Genomic DNA, 24,432 nt, shown 5'->3' on the forward strand with positions numbered 1-24,432 from the left:
ACGTCCGCCTCCCAGGTTCAAGCGATTCTCTGGCCTCAGCCTCCTAAGTAGCTGGGATTATAGGCGCCCACCACCACACCCGGCTAATTTTTGTATTTTTTAGTAGGCACGGGTTTTCACTATGTTGGCCAGCCTGGTCTTGAACTCCTGACCTCAGGTGATCCGCCCGCCTTGGCCTCCCAAAGTGCTGGGATTACAGATGTGAGGCACCGCGCCCGGCCAGGGATAGGATTTTGAGAGCCTAGAAGCAAGGCTATCTGCGGCAAGGAACGCTTCAATGGGAAAGTCCTAAGGCTGACTGTAACCTTACCTGCAGTTTGAACCTTACCCTTCTTAGAGGCCGCATGAGGAATTTCTGCTATTGTAATGCCTGTGTAACCACCCCTAGAGACACTGAAGTGTGCACAGAGCTGTAGAAAAGTCAAGACAGTAAAAGAGCTGTGGGAGAGACTAGTTCAATCTGGTCCTGAGGAGTTGGGGTCTTTTTTCTCACATTGATAAGCCCCTGAATGTTTTTATAGTAGGTGTGTGTGTGTGTGTGTGTGTGTGATTTTGTAATGATAGTACTATGACAATCATTTGCTCATCTTGTATGACAGTAATATCCTCTTTAAGGCTTGGCCATCCTGGATCTTGGGCAACCAACATTCCTGGCTGGGGAGTACTCCTTAGTCACTGGAGCCCCTTGACTACTCAGATGGGCATTTATCTCCTGGACATCTTCCCGTTGTGGCTTAGGAACTGAAGTCTCTTTGGAATTCCTACCTCCCTGGCCTCTTTGGCTCTTAAAGAAATTCCTAATCTCCGATATCCTTTTCCTAAAGAAAAAACTCCAAAAAGATGCTATGCTCTGTGGTGAGCCCCTTCTGCCTCCAGGCACTGCTCCTCCATGGCCAGAGTCTGTTGGGATACAACTCCACTCTCATCCGTTGGGTATGTCCTGCCTTTGTCTGACTCGAAGTGACTCTGGATTGCCTCTCTTGGCCCTCAAAGTCCCACTCTGACATGACTTGTCCATGGAGAGGGCAAAAGGAGCTAAAAAGTTTGTTTGCTGTCCTTGAACTAGGGTCCTCTGGACTTCCTTGCTTACAGTTGAGGAGGCAAGGACTCTCCAGGGTGGGGGCTGAATTCCTTGTGATTAGCTTATCTCCTGACCTGTCTGTTTCTTTCAAGGAGCTACGCAACCTCAATTTAGCCATCCCTGAAACATGGGTGGCTGAGGGATAAAGGTGGACTTGGGAAAGGAGCCATGATTTGGTCTCTATCACCTTAAGTTTTATGGATTCAGAGACTTTAAAGAGGTAAACTCTATCTCTGCCATGCTCAAAACCATACCACTTAGGCTTCTAGTGCCTGCGTAGCACCTGCATCAAGAAAGGAAAGCTTCCAAGAGGTATTTAGGCAGTGTTCCTGCACTAAGAGTGCCAAATTTCCAGTTTTCAAGCAGCTATAGGACTTCCCAGAAGGGAGTGATATATCACTGTCAGCAAGCCATGAACAATACACATATATAGGCCACCTGCCCAAGTGAACTTTCAGGGTGTTTTCCAGTTGCTTCCAGTCTAGGTTCTCTCTTGAATGCATTTATAAGTCGTTTCCTGACCCACTCCTTGAGTGATTCAACAAGTCATTTTTTTTGGTCTCCTCTGATGAATCAGCCCCCAAAACCCCTACTGGGTAGCTTTCTGAACGCCTTGATAGGTTACCTTTGGGACTCTTTCTCAGGCTATGCCTCAGACCCTTCCCTAGGTCATTCTGAAACTTGACGGGGGCCCCTCATATGGAAGCTTCTTAGGTGCCCAATCAATTCTTCCTTAGACTCTTGCTGCCTTGACCCATAAATACCTCGAGGACTGTAAGAATCTATGATTGTTCCTTAGCTGAGATGTGTCTGTTATTTGCCCTGAGGCTGCATCAGCACCAAAAGCTCTTGCATCCTCTAGGCCAGGACCCACTAGTGCTACATGAGGCTCTTCCAAAAAGCTGTGCTCTAGTTGGTTCCAAATACTATTGCTTATAGGAAATTCTCTAGGAAGAATAGAAAATGGCCCATAGTCCTGGGAGGCCAGGCTGTACCAAACAAGGGTGGGAGTTGGAAGACAAAATGCTTCCTAAGATCTCTGAATTAGAGAGAGTAAAAGCTAGAAATTTTCAACAAATGTTGAGCTTCAGTTGGGGTGAGAGACTATACCTCATTCTGGGTCCTAGGAAAGGATACCCCAGAAGCCTTAATCTGGGGTGAAGAAGAAAGTAATAGGAGCAGGAATGAGGATTGAAGGTGGGCCCAAGGTAGGTGCTGGGATGAAAGAGAGTTTGGAGCTGGGGGAGCAGTGGAGAACCTTTAGCCTGTATTTAAACCAGAAAGTGGAGGTGGGCATTAGAGATTCTACTACTAAAACAAAGAGAGACTCCAGTGGAAAATAATCACCAGAAACCAGGACAGTAGCCACCAGGGCCTCACTGGTGAGACTCCAGAAGAGATGGCTCCATCTCCCAAGATTTTTGAATTTGGGAGCTGCTGAGGATGTGCAGCTGCTCTGGTTTGTCTTTGGTGCTCCACAGTGGTTGGGAACCTATGTTATCCTGTATGCCAGCAAGTGGCTCTAAATAGTTCCAGAAAAATATACATATATACCCCTCTAGCAAAGACTGGTAGACTCATTGGGTGAAATCATTTAATGAAACATCTGTCCAGTCTTTGGCTAAGCTAGTCAAGCAGACACTTCAGGGGCCACATACAACAACAAAAATACAGAATTTACAGAATTATTAAAGTCACTACACGAGCAAACAACAACAATGACAAATAGCAACAACAAAGCTTGGAGGGAAGGGGGAATCTAATTTCCAGAAATACCACATTATACTATTCTAAATGTCCAGTTTTCAATAACAACTATAAGACATGCAAAGAAAAAAAGAGAATGGCCTATATACACACATGAGGGGAAAAAAGCAATCAACAAAAAGTGACCCTGGGGAATCCCAAACATTAGATTTACTAAAAAGACTATAAGTCAGCTTTGAAAAAAATATTTATAGAGGCAGGGTCTCACTATGTTGCCCAGGTTGGTCTCAAACTCCTGGCTTCAAGCAATCCCCCCGCCTCAGGCTCCCAAAGTGCTAGGATTACAGGTGTGAGCCACTGTGCCTAGCTAAATCTACTATTTAAAATTTGTTTTTAAAACAATGAAGAAAAACTTTGTCTAGGCCAAGCAGTGGCTCACTCTGTAATCCTGGTGCTTTGGGAGGCTGAGGCAGGTGAATTGCTTGAGGCCAGGATTTCGAGACTGGCCTGGGTGACATGGCAAGACCCCATCTCTACAAATAGAATGAAATAATTAGCAGGGAATGGTGGTACCTGCCTGTGGTCCCAGCTACACAGGAGTCTAAGATGGGAAGATGGCGTGAGCCCAGAAGGTCGAGACTGCAATGAGCCATGAGCCATATTCACACCACTGTGCTCCAGCCTGGATGACAAAGTGAGAACCTGTTGCAAAAAAGAAAAAAAAAAAAAAAGACTAAAAAACTTAACAGAAGTGTGGAAATAATGGCTCACTCAATAGAACTTATCAATAAGGACGTAGAAATTACTTTTTTAAATAACCAAATAGAAACCCTAGGGTTGAAATGTATTATAACTGAAATGAAAATTTTGATAGGAGCTCAAGAGCAGAGTTGAGAAAGCAGAACAAAAATCAGTAAACTTGAAGGTAGGTCAACTGAGATTATCCAATTTGAGAAACAGAAAGAAAAAAGAATGATGAAAAATGAACAAAACCTATAAAACCTGTGGAACACCCTCAAGTATAAGAACATAAAAATAAATAACAAAAGCCTGAGAAAGAGAAGAGAAAGAGAAGGCATAAATATTTAAAGAAATAATGTTTGAAAACTTCCCAAATTATATTAATCTACATACCCAAAAAGCTCGATGAGCTCCAAGCAGGATAAACAGCAAGAGATCCATACCTAAACACATCATAATCAAACTGTCAAAGACAAAGACAAAAAGAGCATCTTGAAAGAGGGAAGAGAAAAATGACTTGTCACATACAAGGGGTCCTCAATAAGATTAACAGCTGATTTGTCATCAGGAGCCATGGAGAAGGCAGGGGATGGGCATACTCAGAGTACAAGAGAAAAAAGTCTGCCTAGCAAAACTGTGTATCAAAATGGGGAGTTGGAGGAAGAATATGGAGAAAAGCACTGCCATAGGACAGCTGAGACTATGGCTGAGAAGGTGTCAGTGGACAGCATGGAGAGGTAGGCTCTCACAGCAGCTAAGGAGCTGGCCACTTAGAAGCATGAACCAAGACTGCACAAATTCTGGGAGCTGCACCTGAAGTAGATTGAAGCTTGAAAATTAAATCACCAAGAAGTTGTGGAGGACGACAAAAGACTTAAAACTACCTGCAAACTGGGAAGCTAATAAGGCTCATTTCAAATGGGAATTGCAGGAAGGAGAAAAAAAAAAGAATGTTCAGACAAAGAATATGAGAAAAGATACAGAAAGATGGGAGAGGAAAAACAAGAGGAAAAACTCCAATCTGGGATTTTTACATTATGCCACTTCCGAGTTACACTAGTATCACTGGTTGACCAAGCAGATCAAACCTGACATAGAAAGATATCAAAAACTAAGAGACAAATATGGAGAGGAGTTCTACACAACATCCAACAGCCTTCTTCATGGAACATATGTGCCTTCCACGAGGAAATTGATAGGACAGAAAAGCAAATTGAAAAATGAGACGAATATAGCTGGAGACACCCTTAGGATTATGATGCAGATATCAAGTACTAAACATTTAAAGAATTAACACCAATCCTTCTTAAACTCTTACAAAAAAATGAAGCAGAGAAAAACTTTCTAACTAATTCTATGAGGTTAGCATTACCCTGATGCCAAAGGCAAATAAAGACATCATTAGAAAAGAAAATTACAGACCAATATCCTTTATAAATATAGATGATAAAATCCTCAACAAAATATTGGCAGGTTGAACTCAACAGCAAATTAAAAGGATCATTTACCATAACCAAGTGGAATTTGTTCCAAGAATGCAGGGGTGATTAAACATAAGAAAATAAATCCATGTAATACATCATATTAATAGAATGAAGGGGAAAAACCAAATGATCATTTCAGTCGACGCAGAAAAAGTATTTAACAAAATCCAATGTTTTAATGATAAAAATTAAGAAAACTAAGAATAAAGAGACCATTTCCCAACATGATATAAAGTATTTATGAGAAACCCACAGCTAGCAGGATATCAATGATGAAATAGTGAAAGTTTTCCCCCTAAGATCAGGAACAAGAAAAGGATGCCTTGTTAGTTAGTATTGTAATGGAAGTTCTAACCAGAGCTATTCAACAAGAACAAGTAATAGAAGGCATCAACTGAGAATGGTGGCTCATGCCTGTCATACCAGCATTTGAGAGGCCAAGGTGGGAGGACTACTTGAAGCCAGGAATTCAAAACCAGCCAGGGCAAACTTTTCCTGAGGAAAAGTTTGGAACTTCTTAGAGATTGATTAAGTGGTTGTGATCAGAATGTTCATAGAAATATAGACAGTAAAGGCCACGCTGACAATGTCTCAATACAAATTAAGAACTTATTGGGAACTGGACCAAACCTTGTTAGCAGAAACAAAGAACTGGCTGCATTGCCTCCATGCTCTAGGACTCTGTAGAAGGTCAAACTTAAGAGTAATGACCTAGGGCATCTGGTGGAAGAAACTTCTAAGCAGCAAAGCCTTCAAGAAGTGGAGTGGCTGCTTTTACCAGCTTACAATCAGTTCCAGCAGGAAAAGAACGACCTATGAACCCCAAATATCTGAGACAGGTCTCAAACAATTTAGAAAGTTTAATTTGCCAAGGTTAAGGACACACCCATGACACAGCCTCAAGAGGTCCTGATGACATGTGCCCAAGGTGATTGGGGTACAGCTTGGTTTTATACATTTTAGGGAGACATGAGACATAAATTAATATGTGTAAGATATACATTGGTTCAGTCAGGAAAGGTGGGACACCTCAAAGGTGGGATGGGGGTGGGAGTGGGCTTCCAGCTTATGGGTAGATAAAAGACAGAAGGTTGCATTCTTTTCAGTCCTTGATCAGCATTTCACTGAATACACAATTTAATCTGAGCCAGGCATGATAGCTCACACCTATAGTTCCAACACATTGGGAGGCTGAGGCGGGTGAATCACTCGAGGTCTCTCAGGACCTCTCACTCTCGGGAGTTTGAGACCAGCCTTGGCCAACATAAAGAAACCCCGTCTCTGCTAAAAATACAGAAATTAGCCGGGCATGATGGCACGTGCCTGTAGTCTCAACTACATGGGAGGCTGAGGCAGGAGAATCACTTAAACCTGGGAGGCAGAGGTTGCAGTGAGCTGAGATTGCACCACTACACTCCAGCCTGGGTGACAGGGCGAGACTCTGACACAAAAAAAAAAAAAAGAAAAAAAAAATTTAGTCTGTCTCAGGGAATCTGCATTTTTACATACACAGTAGGGCACAGGAAGCAATCGGATATGCAATTGTCTCAGGTGAGCAGAGGGATGACTTCCTGTCCCACATCTGTGAAAATAAGCTATCCGTTTACATTGCCAGGGTGAAATTCAACAGAACTGTTTTAGGGTAAAGATCTTGAGGCCCACAAGAAATTTCCTTGTGGGCAAATTGTGAGGGAGGTTTTTTTTTTTTTTTTTTTTTTTTTTTTTTTTTTTAATCTTTGTAGCTATCTTATTTAGGAATAAAATTGGAGGCAGGTTTGCCTGACATAGTTCCCAGCTTGACTTTTCCCTTGGCTTAGTGATTTTGGAATCCGAGATTTATTTTCCTTTCACATTTCTTCCATTTCTTTTAAAAATATTTCAGAAAGAGCATTTTAGAAGAAAATGAGTCTCCAGTCTCAGGTCTTTCTGATCTCTCATAGCTAGGATGATTTATTCTAGACAGGTAGGTTTCGCATTATTAGAAAAGCTCATTTTTAGCAGGTTGTAAAATATCATGTTCTACGAAGAGAAAATAGGGAAAGAAAGAGAAAGAAAACAACAAACAAATGAAAAGATAGAGCCATTTTTCTCTGAAGTCCATACATCAGTAGGCAGGCATATAGGTTGCTGTTATTTTCTTCTGAAGCTTAAGTTGTGTAGCTTCAGTTCACAGGGTTTTAAGAAAGCACAGCATAATTTTTAGTGATTTCAAATCAGGAAAATGGAAAAAAAAAAGGAAGGAAAGAGGAAAAAAATTGAAAATATTATTTTGAATACCTGTACCCCCCCAAAAAATTTAAAATTCAGTCCAAACTATAAAATAATAAAAATTGAAAAATTTTAGGCAAGACTAGAATCTAATGACAGGTGCACTATAGTTCACTTTGAAAAATAATTTTTTCTCTCTCCAGTCCCCATTTTCACTAAACACAAATCACAGGACAAATTTATGCATAAAATAAGTATTAGTCTTATATACTTGGCCTGAGTATTTGCATGAAGTAAGCAAGAATAATTATGTGCTGGCCAGGTGCGGTGGCTCACACCTGTAATCCCAGCACTTTGGGAGGCTGAAACATCTGGCTCACTTGAGGCCACAAGTTCAAGACCAGACTGGGCAACAGAGAGAAACCCCATCTCTACTAAAAATACAAAAACTAGCCAGGCATGGTGGCACATGCCTGTAATCCAACTATTCAGGAGGCTGAGGCACCAGAATCACTTGAATCTCAGAGGCAGAGGTTGCAGTGAGCCCAGATCGTGCCACTGTACTCCAGTCTGGGCAACAGAGCAAGATTCTGTCTCAAAAAAGAAAAAATTTGCCATATAGGCTCTTTTTTTTTCAAACTGGCTTTGCTGGACCTTTATTCCATAAGAAATTTCAGATTAGACTTCAATGCCTCGAGCCTAGCCTGTGCCTGCAGATACCTGTATTAATTGGGTGAATTCCCAAGATAATTTGAGGCTCCTGGGCCTATCAGAAAATGACTTTTTTTTTTTTTTTTTTTGAGACAAAGTCTCACTCTGTCACCCAGGCTGGAGTGAAATGGTGCAATATTGGCTCACTGCGACCTCTGCCTCCCAGGTTCAAGTGATTCTCGTGCCTCACCTCCCAAATAGCTGGAATTACAGGCACATGCCACCATGCCCAGCTAATTTTTTTATTTTTAGTAGAGATGGGGTTTTGCTATGTTGGCCTGTTGGCCAACTGGTCTCAAACTTCTGACCTTAGGTGATCCACCCACCTTGGCCTCCCAAAGTGCTCGGATTACAGGCATGAGGCACCACACCTGGCCCAGAAAGTGACATGCTTTACTTACCACAGGTCAGGAAACTGTACAGGAACTGTGTGGACAAGGCATGAGGCCAGCTTTCCCAAGGGGCTTTTATGGCTCTATAAGTCAACTTTGATTCCTTAAAGCAGTTGATTTATATCTGAAAGTATGCCATTCCAATCAAAGCCTTGGTAAAATAACCAGTGTCCAATTGTATCCTGTTACAAAAGAAAACATTATTATTGAACTTATGCAAATAACTAGACTGCCATAAATTAAGTATACTTGCAAATAGTTTTCAAATTCTGGAGAAATCAGGTAGAGGAATATGCTTCAGATTTTGCTCATGGGAATTTCGTTTACTCAGTTGTTAAAAGCTGTAAATCGCTCAAAGAAAAAGGGTTTTCTGGACTCAGAAACAAAAGAATTACCAATGTTTCAAACAAAGTCATAAAAAGATTATTTCAGTTTTCCATTAGTTTAGTCTGTGTAATTAACTCCAATTCTACTCAATGTTTATGAACACATTAGCTGTCTATGGGAGTCTTAGACGTTTCTCCTCTATTCTAGTGTCACAATCTCCAAAGTTATCAGAAACCTGCATTCAAAAGCACCTGTCAGAGTCATATAGCTATTTATAAAATCACCTTTTGAAAAGGATAAAAGTAGGCTGGGCACAGTGGCTCATGTCTGTAATCCCAGCACTTTGGGAAGCTGAGGGGGGTGGATCACTTGAGGTCAGGAGTTTGAGATTAGCCTGGCCAACATGCAAAACCCCATCTTTACTAAAAATACAAAAATTAGCTGGACATGGTGGCATGCACCTGTAATCCCAGATACTTGAGAGGCTGAGGTGGGAGAATTGCTTGAATTTAGGAGGTGGAGGTTGCATTGAGTCAAGATTGCACCACTGCACTCCACCCTGGGTGACAGAGTGAGACCCTTTCTCAGAAAAAATAAAGGATAAAAGCAAAACAACTGTGGATGACAAAACTCTTAGAACAGTCATAGTTAGACACAATTGACAAGGAAATTTGGTTACTTCTGTGGCATGCAACAATTTTACATGATAAGCATAATTACTACTGACAACACATACTAAGACTCATCCGAATCACAGAAATCTGAAGAATGGTAAATACCATTTCATATTTGACAAAACTTCTTGTATGATTTTATTATATCAAATAAGCCAAACATGTCTTTTTTTGCACTTCAGGGGACCTAATATCAAAAAAATTAATGAGAAGCAAAGTTAGAATTTGATTTTGGAAAGTTTGTCAAATATAACACTTGATATCACAAAATAGGATAATTGTAAAATATTGTAAAATAATTCATTAATTTAGCCAAAATGATAACTCAAATATTTCAAAAAGGAAAAAACTTTTATTCTTTGAGAAAAGAGACTTACTTTCCCAAACAATATGTCCTAATAAAGATAGCATAAGAACAATTAATCTCTCAAAATTTTATAAACAGGCCAGGCATGGTGGCTCATGCCTGTAATCCCAGCACTTTGGGATGCCAAGGAGGGTGGGTCACTTGAGGTCAGGAGTTCAAGACCAGCCTGGCTAACATGGTGAAACACTGTCCCTACTAAAAATACAAAAATTACCCAGGCATGGTGGCATGTGCCTGTAGTCCCAGCTACTTGGGAGGCTGAGGCAGGAGAATTGCTTGAACCCAGGAGGTGGATGTTGCAGTGAGTTGAGATCATGCCACTGCACTCCAACCTGGGCAACAGAGCAAGACTCTATCTCAAAAACAATTATAAACAAAATCTATTAAATTTTAGTCATGTTGACCATAAGATATAATTTCCATAAACCTTTCTATAACCTGTATAACCTTTTATTAAGGAGTGTGCTAATGCTCTAAGAAAATGCTCAAAGACCAGCCATATGCTGGTTTTGCATCAGTGTGCCTTTGACATTAATGGTTAGGTTTATAGAAAAACTGAACTAATTTAGTCTCTCAACATTAGCCCTTACAATCTCATGCACCCACCTCTTCCACAATAGTCCCTGAGTCTTGGGAGGTCGAATATTTTTAATTTCTGGCCCTGTGTCTCATGAAAGTAGTTTATTTTTATTGGCATCTTCTACCAGGTCTGAAGATGAGGCTTTAACTGCTGTCAGTATTTAAGATCGAGCAGGACTTGGTGTCCTTTTTAGACCCAAGAGTCAAACCTCATAACTGAATGGCACAAAAACATGAAAAGCACATACAGAAAGTTACACAGATGCAATAACCTTAATTTAGAATGTTTTTTAATTTCAGTTTTTTCTAAGCAAACCAAAACTTAATGATATAGGAACTATTTCAATAAAACATAAAATCTGTTCGTTAGGCCAGCGCAAAGAGCTTCTGCAGTGCAATTTCTGTTCACTATGAGGAATCCATTTAGATAATCTGCAAGTCAAAACTAATGAAAATAGTACTTGAATTAGATATAGGAAGAATGTTTCCTGGGTCACAAGTAAAATTTTTCAGATTCATAGAACAATTTAAAGACAAGAGCACAGGGTACTATGTTAGAAGAAAACATTTCCTTTAGATCTTTAAGGTAAAACATTTTTAGCATCAGGCCACAACAAATAATTACAACCTGAGGGGAAAAAAACTTACAGGAGCTGAAAATGAGTTGAAGGAGAGTTATTATTTCAGGCCTTTTAAAGGGGGAGAGAAAGCTGAAAACAGCAAAATGCAATAAAAGTTGAACTTTGGGTTAAAAATATTAAAATCTCTTGTAATTTTACTAAGAGTAAATCAATACCTCAAGAAAATTTTGCTATTCTAACCAATTCTTTAGTGTTTCTTTTTTTAAATCAAAACCCAGTCTCTAGAAAAACTATATAAAAAGTTTCTCTTTAATTATAGACAACTTGATACAAATAATTTAAAACATGCTTGGAATTCCTGTTTTGTCTTAGATATCCTCTTTGTTAAATAACCAGTCATTTTATTTCAGGACAAAATTTTATCACACAAGATTCTTTCTTACATAAAATTACTTTCCTTTTAACCTTTCTTGCCAAAAACAACTCTTTATATTTGTAACTTTCTTTATGTTGCTCATATTTACTGATTACCTTTATTTTGCTTTATAAATAACTTTTAAATAACCTTGGAATTAGACAAAAACTATTTTCCTTTAAATAAGAACACATTTCTTTTTTTAGAAAAATGTTTTCCTATAATTTTTAAAAAGGAAATGACCCAGACATTTAATGAATATTTATTATTTAACTTAATATAACTTTAGATTTTAAATTATATGGTAAGATTATTTATAAGCATTTATTCCATTACATTTACCTAATTAATTTTTTAAAATAGTTTAACCAGATTACTTATGAAAACTGTGATAGCTATCATTTAAAGTTATTTCCTTGATGACCAGCCCAGTGGCTCATGCCTGTAATCCCAGTACTTTGGGAGACTGAGGTGAGAGGATCGCTTGAGGCCAGGAGTTCGAGCCTGGCCAACATGGCAAAACACCACCTCTACTAAAAACACAAAAATGAGCTAGGCCATAGTGGTGCATGCCTGTAATCCCAGCTACTTGGGAGGCTGAGGGACAAGAATCACTTGAACCTGGGAGGCAGTGGTTGCAGTTTGCAGTGAGCTGTGATCATGCCACTGCACTCCCGCCTGGGTGAGAGAGCAAGACTCTATCACAAACAAAGAAACAAACAAACAAAAAGCAACAAAAATAAACTTATATTCTTGCTAACCATTTGTTTTTGTTTTTGTTTTTGTTTTCCTTCAACTTTTAAGTTCCGGGGTACATGTGCAGGATGTGCAGGTTTATTATGTAAGTAAACGTGTGCCATGGTGGTTTGCTGCACAGATCAACCCATCGCCTTGGTATTAAGTCCAGCATCCATTAGCTGTTCTTCCTGATGCTCTCCCTCCCACTGAGAAGCCCAAGTGTATATTGTTCCTCTCATGTGTCCATGTGTTTCCATTGTTCAGCTCCCACTTACAAGTGAGAATGTGCAGTGTTTGGTTTTCTGTTCCTGCATTAGTTTGCTGAGGATACCAGCTTCCAGCTCCATCCGTGTCCCTACAAAGGACATGATCTCACTTCTTCTTACGGCTTCATGGTATTCCATGGTGTGTATGTACCATGTTTTCTTTATCCAGTCTATCACTTATGGGCATTTGAGTTGATTCCATGTCTTTGGTATTGTGAGTAGTGCTGCAATGAACATACACATGCACATATCTTTATAACAGAATGATTTATATTCCTTTGGGTATATACCCAGTAATGGGATTTCTGGGTCAAATGGTATTTCTGCCTCTAGATCTTTGAGGAATTGCCACACTGTCTTCCACAATTTACTCTCCCACCAACAGCATAAAAGCGTTCCTTTTTCTCTGCAACCTCGACAGCATCTGTTGTTTCTGGACTTTTTAGCAATCGCCATTCTGACTGGCATGAGATAGTATCTCACTGTGGGTTTTCTAGGGGTTTTGTTTGTTTTGTGGCAGAGTCTCACTTTGTTGTCCAGGCTGGAGTGCAGTGACGCAATTTTGACCCACAGCAACCTCCACCTACTGGGTTCACGCAATTCTCCTGCCTCAGCCTCCTGAGTAGCTGGGATTTCAGGCACACACTACCATGCCCAGCTAATTTTTGTATTTTTGGTACAGATGAGGTTTCACCATGTTGGCCAGGCTGGTCTCAAATTCCTGACCTCCAGTGATCTGCCCACATCGGCCCCCAAGGTACTGGGATTACAGGCATAAGCCACTGCTCCTGGCCTCATTGTGGTTTTGATTTGCATTTCTCTAATGATCCGTGATGTTGACCTTTTTTTCATATGGTTAACCATTTTTATAATCTGTGAATTTCAGATTTTCCTAGGTAAGAAACTTAAGATTAGATAAATGGTGTTTTGTTTTGTTTACCAATAATTCAGAATTTAGCTGTTTTCATTAACTAAACAATATTAAATGCCTTATATGTCAAGTTTTACATAAACAATTCTCTTTTGGGCTACGTTCATAGCTTTACAATCTTCATGCCAAATGTTGACATCTAGCAGAGATAAATATAAAACCACTTGACAAATAAATCTAAACAATAATGTATGTTGACAATTCTGAAGCCATTTCTAATTCTACTTCACCAGTATTTTTAAAAACAGCTTATTTATTAAAGATTTACTTAAGTCGAGGCTGGGCATGGTGGCTCACGCCTGTAATCCCAGCACTTTGGGAGGTCAAGGCAGGCAGATCACAAGGTCAGGAGATCGAGACCATCCTGGCTAACACAGTGAAACCCTGTCTCTACTAAAAATACAAAAAAAATTAGCCGGGCATGGTGGTGAGCGCCTGTGGTCCCAGCTACTCGGGAGGCTGAGGCAGGAGAATGGCGTGAACCTGGGAGGTGGAGCTTGCAGTAAGCTGAGATTGCGCCACTGTACTCCAGCCTGGGGGACAGAGTGAGACTCCATCTCAAAAAAAAAATTTACTTAAGTCACATGAACTTGAAAAAGCACTTGGTTTAAAGTCTTGATTTTTTTCTAGTAAAGTATTTGATTTAAGTGCTCCTCAATTAATTAAAGCTCTTTTATATATTTTTAGTAATGAAACATCATATACATGACACATAAATATGTAGATGTATTAGACATGCAGGTAGAAGTAGATCTTACAGATTTATAAGACCTCTTTTTTCCTATTTTAGACTTCCAAATTCCTTTCTTTTTTTTCCTCTTTCTTTTTTATTTTTATTTTTTTGGCAGCAAAGAAAGAGTTTAATAATCACAGGGCTAGCCAAGTGGTAGTGAAATGGGAGGACTTTTCCTTTATCCCCCTTGCAGGGTATGCAATGTGGTTGTGGCTTGCTTCTTCAGTGCCTCCATGCTCAAACCCCCAGGGGGAGCATGCAGACAGGCAGGCTGTAGGGAGCATGGGCTCCAACCCTATGACAGTGTCTAGGGTTGAGTGTTTACAGCTCCCAAAGCCCCAGTGGGCGTGTGTTACAGCGTGCTCTTTCAGCTTAGCTGTCCACAGGCCAACTTGTGTTAATCAGCCCAATTAGATCCTCAGCTTTATCACAAGGACAGAGGGCTTTCTGCATTCCCAGGGGTTCTTACCCTAGTGTACCGGAAAAACTGGATCACACATGGTCTTTGTCACATGCGTCCATGTGAAGAGACCACCAAACAGGCTTTGTGTGAGCAACAAGGTTGTTTATTTCACCTGGGTGCAGGTGGGCTGAGTATGCAAAGAGAGTCAGCAAAGAGTGGTGGGATTATCATTAGTTCTTATAGGTTTGGGGATAGGTGATGGAGTTAGGAGCAATGTTTTGCCGGCAGGAGGTGGATCTCACAAAGTACATTCTCAAGGGTGGGAAGAATTACAAAGAACCTTCTTAAGAGTGGGGGAGATTACAAAGTACATTGATCAGTTAGGGTGGGGCAGAAACAAATCACAATAGTGGAATGTCATCAGTTAAGGCTATTTTCACTTCTTTTGTGGATCTTCAGTTGTTTCCGGCCCTCTGGATGTATACATGCAGGTCACAGGGGATATGATGGCTTAGTTTGGGCTCAGAGGCCTGATATTCCTGTCTTCTTATATTAATAAGAAAAATAACATAAAATGGGGCTGAAGTGTTGGGGCAGCAAAAATTTTGGTGGGGTGGTATGGAGAGATAATGGTCGATGTTTCTCAGGGCTGCTTTGAGCGGGATTAGGGGTGCCATGGGAACCTAGAGTGGGATAGATTAAGCTAAAGGAAGATTTTGTGTTAAGGGGTGATATTGTGGGGTTGTTAAAAAGAGCATTTCTCATATAGAATGACTGGTGAGGGCCTGGATGCAGTTTTGTATGAATTGAGAAACTAAATGGAAGACACAAGGTCCGGATTAAGAGAAGGAGAAAAACAGGTACTAAATGACTAAGAATTGGGAGGACCCAGGATATCCAATTAGAGAGCGCTCAAGGGGGTTCAACATAATTACTGGCTTGGTTGGTGAGTTATTGGAGCTCTATCCTTGACAGAGTCCTCCTTTTTAAGTTGGAGGCTGAGATTGGTGGATGTTTTTTTAAAAGACTGTTAGTCCATTCTACCTTTCCTGAAGATTAAGGATGGTAAGGGGTATGAAGGTTTCACTGAATACCAAGAGCCTGAGAAACAGCTTGGGTGATTTCACCAGTAAAAGTCGGTCCGTTATCAGACTATATAGAGGTGGGAAGTCCAAACCAAGGAATTATGTCTGACAGAAGGGAAGAAATGACTGTGGTGGTCTTCTCAGACCCTGTGGGAAAGGCCTCTACACATCCAGTGAAAGTGTCTACCTAGACCAAGAGGTATTTTAGTTTTCTGACTTGGGGCATGTAAGTAGTCAATTTGCCAGTCCTTGGCAGGGGCAATTCCCCGAGCTTGATGTGTAGGGAAGGAAGGGGGCCTGAACAATCCCTGAGGAGGAATAGAATAGCTGATGGAACACTGAGAAGTGATTTCCTTGAGGACAGATTTTCACGATGGAAAAGAAATGAGAAGTTCTAAGAGGCAGGCTAGCAGCTTGTAACCTTCATGGAAGAGGCTATGAAATGACGACAGAATAGAATGGGCCTATGAGGCTGGAAGGAGATAATTTTCCTTGGTCTAAGAACCATTTGCCTTGTGTTGGAAGAGATTGATAGGTGGAAGTTTCAGTGGGGGAGGAAGTGGGAGTGACCGATGAGAAGGAGAAAAACTGGCCGTGAGGGACAGAAGTTGGAACGCTAGCTGCTTTTTTAGCTACCTCATCAGCATAAGCATTGCCCTGAGCGATGGGATCTGATGCATTTTGATGGCTCTTGGAGACTCTAGCTTCTTTTGGAAGTAAAGTGGCCTTGAGAAGAGTTTTTATTAAGGAGGCATTAATGATGGAGGATGCTTGCGTAGTGAGGAAACCTCTTTCTGCCCATATAACAGCATGGTGGTGCAGGATATGGAAGGCATATTTAGAGTCAGTATAAATATTGACATGTAGTCCCTTTGCAAGGGTGAGGGCTCGAGTTAAGGCAATGAGTTTGGCTTGCTGAGAGGTAGTGGAGGGGGGCAGAAAGTATATGCATCAGGTGTGAGGAAGAAAATAGATTTTGGAAGTTATGAGAACTGTAGAGAGTGAGTTAAGCATAGTTTGTGATTTTGAGGGCCTCTAAAAGTATTAAGGCAGCAGCAGCCACTGCGCACAGACATGAGGGCTAGGCTAAAACAGTAAGGATAAGTTGTTTGGATAAAAAGGCCACAGGGTGCGGTCCTGGTCCTTGTGTAAGAATTTCAACCGCACAGCCCTGAACTTCAGTTGTGTGTAATGAAAAAGGTTGGGATGACTTAGGGAGAGCTAGTGTGGGAGCAGCTTTTAGGGCTGTTTTTTAAGGAATGGAAAGGGGAGTGGGGAAAGGATTTAGGATTTATAGGGTCAGCTAGGTTTATCTAGAACAGAATGGGCTGTGGAGGAAGGTATTGAGGATAGGAGAGTCTATGGGTTTGGCACCATGGGGTGGATAGGCAAGACAATTTGGTTGATAAGGTGCAGATCCTGAACTAACCTGTAAGACTTGTCCAGTTTTTGAATAGGTAAAATGGGAGAATTGTAAGGAGAGTTCATAGGCTTTAAAAGGCCATGCTGTAACAGGCGAGTGGTTACAGGCTTTAATCCTTTTAAAGTGTGCTGTGGGATGGGATAGTGGCATTGAGCAGGGTAAGAGTGATTAGGTTTTAATGGGATGGTAAGGGGTGCATCATCCGTCACTAAGGAGGGAGTAGAGGTGTCCTATACTTGTGGATTAAGGTGGGGAGACACGAGGAAAGGATGTGAAAGAGGCTTTGAACTGGGGGAAAAGGCAGCAATGAGGCGTGGCTGTAGCCCTGGAATAGTCAGGGAAGCAAATAATTTAGTTAAAATATCTCAGCCTAATAAGGGAGCTGGGCAGGTGGGGATAACTAAAAAGCAGTGCATTAAAGAATGTTGTCCAAGTTGGCACCAGAGTTGGGGAGTTTTAAGAGGTTTAGCAGCCTGGCCATCAATACGAGCAATGGTTATGGAGGCAAGGGAAACAGGCCCTTGAAAAGAAGGTAATGTGGAGTGGGTAGCCTCCACATTGATTAAGACGGGGACGGACTTACCCTCCACTGTAAGAGTTACCCAAAGTGTCTGTGATGGTCCAGGAGGCTTCCAAGGCCATCAGGCAGCATCAGTCTTCAGTCAGTAAGCCAAGAAGATCTGGGAAGCCATCAGTCAGAGCCTTGGGCCAGTTGGACAGTCCAGTTTCCAGTGGGGTCCTGCACAGATGGGATACAGCTTAGGAGAAATCCTGGGCTGCAGGCATTCCTTGGCCCAGTGGCCAGATTTCCAGCACCTGAAGCAAGATCCTGGGGGAGGAAGTCCTGAAGGAATGCCTGACCACTGTGGCATAGGTGTTTTCAAGTATTTGTGTGCTGGAGAAATGGCTGGGGTTTCTCTTACAGATGAGGTAAGTAGTTACAGCTCTTTAATATTGTACACGTTGAAGGCAAGGTTAATTAGGTTTGAAGGCCAGAATCTACTTTTTGGAGCTTTTTCTAATGTCAGGAGTAGATTGGGTAATAAAATGCATATTGAGAATAAGATGGCCTTCCGGCCCCTCTGGGTCTAAGGCAGTAAAGCATCTAAGGGTTGCTGCTAAGTGGGTCATGAACTGGGCTGGGTTTTCATCTTTACTTTGGGTAGTTTCTTTAAGTTTGTCATAATTAACAGCTCTGTAAGCTGCCTTTTTAAGCCCTTCAACTAGGCAGGAAACCATGTAATCTCACCTAGCTATACCTGGGGAATCTGCCTGATAGTCCCATTGGGGATATTCTCAGGGAACTGCTCTAATGCCTTCCTGGAGATCTGGCTATGAAGCCAGTGGTTATCAGCGTGAGATTGGGCTAGAGAAAAAACTCTTTCCCATTCACCTGGGGAGATGGTAGAAGTTAGGTGACATTTAAGTCACTCCAGGTTAAATTGTAGGACAGAGTTAGATATCGGAATTCCTGTATATATTTACTGGGGTCTGATGAGAAAGAGCCTAAACGCTGGCTGATTTGGGAAAGGTCTGATAGAGAAAAAGGCACATGAACCCAAACTATGCCTTCAGCTCCAGCCACCTCTCTAAGAGGAAACTGTTGGCCAGGTGGGGGAGAGCTAGTGGCAGAACGAAACTGTAAAATGGACCGGGTGTGAGGAGAGGAGGTGATAAAAGGATTATAGGGTGGGGGAGCAGAAGCTGAGGAAGAATTGGGACCTGGCTCAGCCTGGCGAGGAGCAGCCTGGGGAGGAGGGGAGAGGTCAGATGGGTCTGTAGAAAAGGAGGATTCAAAGGACTCAGAGCTTGGGGTGGAGACTGAAGGAACAGACAGGAGAGAAAGAAGAAAGATTTGGGATGAGTCGCATTGGGAGCAGAGACTAGGGAGGGACCAATGTGTAAAAGAATGCCTGGATGTCAGGCACCTCAGACCATTTGCCCATTTTTCGACAAAAATTATCTAGATCTTGTAGGGTAGACAAATCAAAAGTGCCATTCTCTGGCCACTTGGAACTACTGTCGAGTTTGTATTGGGGCCAAGCGGTATTGCAGAAGAAAATAAGGCGTTAAGTTTTAGGTCAGGTGTGAGTTGAAAAGGTTTTAAGTTCTTGAGAACACAGGCTAAGGGAGAAGAAGGGGGAATGGAGGGCGGAAAGTTGTCCACAGTGAAGGAGGTAAGTTTAAAGAGAAAGGTAGAGACATGGAGAAGGGGGGTGGGGAGCAGCCCTGGGCTGCAATGTGGGTGAGCAGCCAAAGCAGGCATCCCCGCAATTGACTTACCACCAGGGGAATGTGGGTGAATGACCAAGGCAGGCATCCCCACAGTGATCAGACAACAATGGAGTGTGGGTGAATAATCAGGCAGGCGTCCCTGTAATGATTAAACACCAAGGTAAGTCTGTCTTCCCGAGTCCGTGACCAGCGCCGGAGTTTTGGGTCCACGGATAAAATGTGTCTCCTTTGTCTCTACTAGAGAGGAAAAAGAACTGGAATTGGAAAGACAGGGAGATTGAAGGGTAGTGAGAGAGGCTGGAGAAGAGAGTGAAAAGTTCGCTTACACAATTTGAAATTGGTGAGATGTTCCTTAGGCTGGCTGGTCTGAGGACCCAAGGTTGTAGGTGGATCTCTTCATGGAGTGAGGGTGAGGACAGGGGACTGGTCTCCTGAAGGAGTCCCTCTGACCTGGGTCTTCAGCACTAAATGTCTCTTGTGTCCATGTGAAGAGACCACCAAACAGGCTTTGTGTGAGCAACAAGGCTATTTCACCTGGGTGCAGGCGGGCTGAGTCCGAAAAGAGAGTCAGCAAAGGGTGGTGGGATTATCATAAGTACTTACAGGTTTTGGGATAGGCAGTGGAGTTAGGAGCAATGTTTTGCCGGCAGTGGGTGGATCTCACAAAGTACATTCTCAAGGGTGGGGAAATTACAAAGAACCTTCTTGAGGGTGGGGGAGATTACAAATAACCTACTTAAGGGTGGGGGAGATTACAAAGTACATTGATCAGTTAGGGTGGGGAAGAAGCAAATCACAATGGTAGAATGTCATCGGTTAAGGCTATTTTCACTTCTTTTGTGGATCTTCAATTGCTTCAGGCCATCTGGATGTATACGTGCAGGTCACAGGGGGTATGATGGCTTAGCTTGGGCTCAGAGGCCTGACAATTATTATGAGGCTAGACCATGTGATGCTTTTACTGTGCACTTTTTTTTTTTAAACAAAGACATTTCTCTAAACTACACTCTTCCTTGATTTAAACATCCAAGAGTAACCTCTGTTGTAATAACTATTTTAGTCAAAAAAAAATCAGGTAACACAATACAAAAGCAAGCAGTTTAAGATCTGAGATGAGGCCAGGCGGGGTGGCTCACGCCTGTAATCCCAGCACTTTGGGAGGCTGAGGTGGGCGGATCACGAGGTCAGGAGATCGAGGCCATCCTGGCTAACACAGTGAAATTCCATCTCTACTAAAAATACAAAAAAAGTGGTGGCGGGCACCTGTAGTCCCAGCTACTCAGGAGGCTGAGGCAGGAGAATGGCGTGAACCCAGGAGGCGGAGCTTGCAGTGAGCCGAGATCGCGCCACTGCATTCCAGCCTGGGCGACAGAGTGAGACTCTGCCTCAAAAAAAAAAAAAAAAAGATCTGAGATGAACTTGTCTGTTTACACTCTTGGGGTTCCATAAGGAAAAACAGAGATTTCTTCCCAAAAGGGAGTCTGACACCTTCTCTGTTTTCTTTAAGGAATCCCAGGCTGTTAGAAACTATTTTAGGTTCCTCATGCAGCAGAGGGTGGCAAGAGAAAGGAGAGACAGCAGAAGTAAATGAAGAAAACAGAATTCAGTTGACTAAGAAGAAGAAAAAAAAAACCCTTTTCTCAAATAAAAAAAAAAAAAGAAAGAAAAAAAGAAAAAAACAAAACAAGGTCCTAGGAGAGAAAAAACCACAAAGGCCTTTTAAATACACACACACACACACACACACACACACACACACACACACACACACCCCTTGAATACTAGCTTTTAATTAAGCTGACTTTTAAACATTGAGCTCCTTTAAAAAAAAATTGACTGGGCGTGGTGGCTCATGCCTGTAATCCCAGCACTTTGGGAGGCTGAGGCCAGCGGATCACTTGAGGAGTTTGAGACCAGCATGGCCAACATGGTGAAACCCTGTCTCTACTAAACATACAAAAATTAGTTGGGCGTGGTGGCACATGCCTGTAATTCTAGCTACTCAGGAGGCTGAGGCAAGAGAATCACTTGAACCCAGGAGGCAGAGGTTGCAGTGAGTCAGGATCACGCCACTGCACTCCAACCTGGGTGACAGAGTGAGACTGTCTCAAAAAACAAAACAAAACAAAAAATTTACCAAGACAGTTGTAGGTAAAGAAAGGCATATTTATTAGAGAAAGTATTAAAATACGTTTCAAAAAAGCAATGGGCAGAATTATCAGAGGTGTGTGAATCAGAGCAACTCCATCTTGAATAGCGGCTGGGTAAAATGAGGCTGAGACCTACTGGGCTGCATTCCCAGATGACTAAGGCATTAGTCACAGGATGAGATAGGAGGTCAGCACAAGATACAGGTCATAAAGACCTTGCTGATAAAACAGGTTGTGTAAAGAAGCCGAAGCTGGTCAAAACCCACTAAAACCAAGATGGCCATGAGAGTGACCTTTGGTCATCCTCACTGCTATACTACCACCAGGGCCATGGCAGTTTAAAAATGACATAGTAACATCAAGAAGTTAACCTATATGGCCTAAAAGGGGGAGGCATGAAAAATCCACCCCTTGTTTAGCATATAATCAAGAAATAGCCATAAAAATGGGCAACCAGCAGCCCTCAGGGCTTGCTCTGCCTGTGGAGTAGCCATTCTTTCTTCCTCTACTTTGCTAATAAACTTACTTTCACTTTATGGACTCGCCCTGAATTCTTTCTTGCGTGAGATCCAATAACCCTCTCTTGGGGTTTGGATTGGGACCCCTTTCTAGTAACAGAATCAGCAAGAGAGGAGCTGACTGCAAGGAAATAAAGGATTGCTGGAGATTTTATAAGCTGATTCTTGGGCTGCAGAGTGCTACATGCAGTACTGATAACGACAAGGTTGCAGAGAAGCTAATTTGCAATTTTTCTGTCAGCCAAGGTGTTTGATGATAAATGGAACCATTTGATGATAAGCAGGAAGACTGTGAGTTGTACATTATCTGCAAAGGAGGGCTCTATGTCCTGGGCCACAAAGAAAGGCAGACCTATTACAGCTTATCTGCTTTATCTCTTTGCTTTCCTCTGATCTTGCCAGCTTGACTCCTTTTCCCTAATTAGGACTCCGCAAAAAGAGACCAAACAACAACAAAAACAGAAACAAAAAAAATCAAAACAAAAAACAGTTAAGCAAAACAAACAAATGATTGCACAATTTATACAATTACTGAGCACTCTAATAATAAGGGGAAATTAAGACTAGCTGGTTGTTAATCCTAACTTTAGCCAAGACAAAAACTCAATTCAGCTACTTACCAAGGAATGTGGCTCAAACTGAAGACTGCTCTCTACCATCCTAGAAGCGAGAAAAAGCTCAAACTCATCCTCCCTCTTGGAAGAGAGCTGAAACTCTAGAAAGAAGTTACCTGCTGCCATCAGCATGGAAGCAGGAAAACTTGCCCTCCTTGTTGGAAGCAAGTAAAACTCCAGAAAAGTTGTACAGCAAAACAAACATTGTATCTCAACCAAATTTGGAGAGACCAGGGATTCTCTGGAGGAAGGGAGCTCCCAGGCATCAGCAAATTGTTCTATTGGTTTGAGTCATAAGAATAGCTCAAGCTAGTACCAAGCACCAAAAGGAGATTCGTCAAAGATCAGGAGAACCTCCACTCAGAATCCCTTCGTGGTTCCCAAAATATCTGAGTCAGGTCTCAATCAATTTTTCTAGTTTATTTTGCCAAAGTTAAGGACACACCCATAACACAGCCTCAGGAAGCCTTGAAGACAGGTACCCAAGGCAGTTGGGGTACAGCTTGATTTTATACATTTTAGGGAGACATGAGGCATCAATCAATATGTATAAGATGTACATGGGTTCAGTCTGGAAAGCCAGGACAACTCGAAGTCGGGGGAGTGGGGGCTTCCAGGTCGTAGGTAGATAAGAAACAAAAGATTTCATTATTTTGAGTCCTTGATCAGCCTTTCACTGAATACACAATTTAGTCTGGCTCAGTGAATCTGCATTTTTATATAAACAGTAGGACAGAGGAAGCAATCAGATATGCATTTGTCTCAGAGGAATGACTTCCTGTGTCACACCTGTGAAAATAAGCTATCAGTTTACATTGCCAGGGTGAAATTCAACAAAACTGTTTTAGAGGAAAGATCTTGAGGCCCACAAGAAATTGCTGTGGGCAAATTGTAAGGGAGGTATGTAGCTTTATTTATTTTTTTTATTTATTTATTTATTTATTTTTAAATCTTTGTAGCTATCTTCTGTACAAATAAAATGAGAGGCAGGTTTTCCTGACATAGTTCCCAGCTTGACTTTCCCCTTGGATTTGTGATTTTGAGGTCTGAGATCACAGATCTAAAGGTGGAATTTATAATTAAAAGGGACGCAGAGGCCGGGCGCAGTGGCTCAAGCCTGTAATCCCAGCACTTTGGGAGGCCGAGGCGGGTGGATCACGAGGTCAGGAGATCGAGACTATCCTGGCTAACATGGTGAAACCCCGTCTCTACTAAAAATACAAAAAAAAACTAGCCGGGCGTGGTGGCGGGCGCCTGTAGTCTCAGCTACTTGGGAGGCTGAGGCGGGAGAATGGCGTGAACCCGGGAGGCGGAGCTTGCAGTGAGCCGAGATCACACCACTGCACTCCAGCCTGGGAGACACAGCGAGACTCCGTCTCAAAAAAAAAAAAAAAAAAAAAAAAAAAAAAAAAAAAAAAAAAAAAAAGGGACGCAGAGTATAAAAATTTGAAATATTTGTAGTCTGGCCATGTAATACAAAAGGAAAAAGCATTTTCAGGAGAGGAATCCAAGGGTGCTGTGGAGCAACCATTTGCAAGAGAAATGACTTGCAAGAGAGCATGACTAAAAGTTAATTATGCTGATAGTTAAGGCAATGGGGAAAAGTCCCCAAAGGCACTTCAGAAAATAGGCAGCGTCTCCCATCACAAGCTGAGAGGTCCAGGAGGACAGAATGCTTTTTGGATGACAGGCTCAGGGCTCTGTGCCCTGTACTGCCTAGGGATGCTGCTCCCACATCCCAGCCACTCTGGCTCCAGCCACAGCTCAAAGAACCTCAGGTACTGCTCAGGATGCTGCTCTGGAGTGCCATAAGTCTTATCAGCTATCACATGGTTAAGTCTGCAGGCACCCAGAATGCAAGAGTGGTGGAGAAGTCGTGGTGGCTTCCACCTAGATTTCAGAGGAAGCATCAGAAAGCCTAGGTGTCCAGGCAGAAGCCTGCTGAAGGGGCAGAGCTACCACAAAGAGCCTCTACTAAGGTAATGACAGTCAGGAACGTGAGATTGCAGCCCCCATAGAGACCGGTATTAGGGCAATGCCCAGTGGAGCTGTGGAAGCAGGGCCATTGT

The 24,432-nt window shown here is 42.1% G+C and overlaps 1 long non-coding RNA gene across 4 annotated transcripts; it reads right to left on the reverse strand.

Moving 5' to 3' along the window:
- Positions 1–155: 155 nt before the first annotated feature.
- On the reverse strand, positions 156–20,797 carry LOC105485710 (uncharacterized). 4 transcript variants are annotated; one of them, XR_989763.2, is made up of 5 exons: positions 12,281–20,797; positions 10,299–10,487; positions 9,431–9,512; positions 8,334–8,506; positions 157–3,490 (listed from the first exon to the last, which is right to left on the reverse strand). It is a non-coding gene; the product is annotated as an uncharacterized lncRNA (long non-coding RNA). The 4 variants fall into 4 exon arrangements; XR_011612689.1 differs by having other exon boundaries at positions 161–3,490; positions 10,299–17,585; positions 19,408–20,797; XR_989762.3 differs by having other exon boundaries at positions 156–3,490; positions 10,299–20,797.
- Positions 20,798–24,432: the final 3,635 nt, after the last annotated feature.

This window comes from Macaca nemestrina, chromosome 14 (assembly GCF_043159975.1).
Source record: "Macaca nemestrina isolate mMacNem1 chromosome 14, mMacNem.hap1, whole genome shotgun sequence".
Lineage (NCBI taxonomy): Eukaryota > Metazoa > Chordata > Mammalia > Primates > Cercopithecidae > Macaca > Macaca nemestrina.